Source organism: Parus major, chromosome 19 (assembly GCF_001522545.3).
Source record: "Parus major isolate Abel chromosome 19, Parus_major1.1, whole genome shotgun sequence".
Classification (NCBI taxonomy): Eukaryota; Metazoa; Chordata; class Aves; order Passeriformes; family Paridae; genus Parus; species Parus major.
Window position 1 is genome coordinate 788,057 of NC_031787.1, and position 2,426 is coordinate 790,482.

Genomic DNA, 2,426 nt, shown 5'->3' on the forward strand with positions numbered 1-2,426 from the left:
AAGACACTGAAGGAATTCCTGGTCTTGTTCAACCACAGCCTCCAACCCCCACAACCCCTGCTTGATCCTCCAGGACTCATCTCTCAATCTGAGAGCTCACGAGGAACTATTTTCCTGTAATTATTTTCCTGCTGAAGCCAAATCTATTTATTATGATGGCTTTGTTTGTGATATCCAAAGCACCAACTCTGCGATGCTGCTATGGCTCCCTAAAATTATTGCCTACCATTAGTGGGAACTGTGTGACAATGTTCCTGCCATTAATAATTCCTGGCTGTCACTGCACTCCTCGAGGATGCTGAGAGGGAGCACATGGTCCAGAGCTACGTTCTGCTTTGTATCATTTCTTTCACATGAGAAAAGCAGATTATTACACGCTTGGGAGGAGCTCTTCATAAACATCTGCCAAGTGACCTCATTATCTTCCTTCAAATACCTCCTTAAAAATCCCATTTTTCATGGGAGCAGCAGAACTCTGGCATTATTAACTCGCCCTCCCAGCTGGTGGCACCACCTCAGTCACCCTGGGTGAGGAAGGGGCTGCTCACAGCACTCCCTCCGTGCACAGACACGAGTGGAGCTCAGCCATCACCACCAACTCTTTCAGAGCTCTTCTCTTTGCCCCACTAATGGGATGACATTTGGAGAAGGAGCCTCTCATTCTGGTCTTTCAGGGTTTTCCTGGGCACTGTGAGCAGCACCTGCCCTGCACCTGCCCAGCTCTGAAATCCCTGCACTGTGGGCACCGTCCAAGCTCCTGCCCTGGAGCTGCTGTGGCTCCACCAGCTCAGGAGCTCCCTCCTGACTCTTTTACTGGTAATTAGAACTCATCAGCTTTCCATGGTGCTCATTGCTGTGGTGTTTGAGTGGCTGCTTCTGCAGCCTGAGCAGCTCGCTGTGCACCAGCTCCTCACACACAGGAACCCCTCAGCTCCCCCTGGAAATGAGCTCTCCACATCCTGCACCCTGCCCTGCTCTTCCCTCCAATCACACCATCCACAGCACTCCTTGAGCAATTATTTTCAAATAAAAAAAGGATGAAAATGCAGCACAACTGAAGAAGGCAGTAAACAAAGTCACTTAACCATTTGGTGTCCTTAACGAGGATTTTAACTGCCTTGATTACATTGTCCAAGTGGATATTGGGAGGAAAAAAAACTTGGAAGAATGTGAGTCTGGAAATGCTTCCTGCAGTTCTGTGTTATCAAAAGCCAGAGGGGGAGGAATGACAGCAGTGATGAACCAAAGGACACTCGTGTGTAACGTGGGAAACAAAACATCCCCTCCAGGCTGTGGCAGGGCCTGACCTGGACAGGTGGGCTGGGATTATTTCCTCCTCTTCCTCTTCCTCCTTCCTGTTCCAAAACCAGAACTCAGGGAGTCTCTGCAGAGCACCATCTATAACCTGGGATGGTATTTTACAACAGGGAAACTGAGGCACACACAGGAAACATCTCAGCTAACACCCCTGGGAGGTGCCAGAGCAGAAATCCCTCTGGGCTCTTGTCCTGCAAACACTTAGAGGTGCAGCCCTGCAACAACCAGAGTTACTATGAGAAACGAGGATGCCCTGAAACCAGAGCTCCTGGATGGTGCTGGAGGGAAGGGTCAGATGGCTCCCTGCTTTCCTTCACCTCCCAGCTACATTTTCAAACAACAGCTCTCAGATTCAGCTGTGGTTTGATCCTGTTCCTCACCAGAGAAACCACAGAGAACTCTGTGCCAGCAGCACACCCCTTCCCCCCTGCCAGAACCCAGGGATTGCCAGGATCCCAGCCCCTCCTGGGGCAGCTCCAGAGCTCCAGAGCCGGCAGAGCTGGCAGAGCTCCAGAGCTGGCAGAGCCGGCAGAGCTGGCAGAGCTCCAGAGCTGGCAGAGCTCCGGAGCTGGCAGAGCTGGCAGAGCTGGCAGAGCTGGCAGAGCCGGCAGAGCTGGCAGAGCTCCAGAGCCGGCAGAGCTGGCAGAGCTGGCAGAGCTCCAGAGCTGGCAGAGCTCCAGAGCTGGCAGAGCTCCAGAGCTGGCAGAGCCGGCAGAGCTCCAGAGCTGGCAGAGCTCCAGAGCTGGCAGAGCTGGCAGAGCCGGCAGAGCTGGCAGAGCTGGCAGAGCTCCAGAGCTGGCAGAGCTGGCAGAGCTCCAGAGCTGGCAGAGCTGGCAGAGCCGGCAGAGCTCCAGAGCTGGCAGAGCCGGCAGAGCCGGCAGAGCTGGCAGAGCTGGCAGAGCTCCAGAGCTGGCAGAGCTCCAGAGCTCCAGAGCTGGCAGAGCTCCAGAGCTGGCAGAGCCGGCAGAGCCGGCAGAGCTGGCAGAGCTGGCAGAGCTCCAGAGCTCCAGAGCTGGCAGAGCTCCAGAGCTGGCAGAGCTCCAGAGCTGGCAGAGCTGGCAGAGCTGGCAGAGCCGGCAGAGCTCCAGAGCTGGCAGAGCTCCAGAGCT

The 2,426-nt window shown here is 54.9% G+C and overlaps 1 protein-coding gene across 1 annotated transcript in view; it reads right to left on the minus strand.

The window, feature by feature from the left end:
* Window positions 1-2,426, minus strand: part of GALNT17 (polypeptide N-acetylgalactosaminyltransferase 17) — a 137,251-nt gene that overhangs the window by 76,426 nt on the left and 58,399 nt on the right. The window lies entirely within an intron of this gene.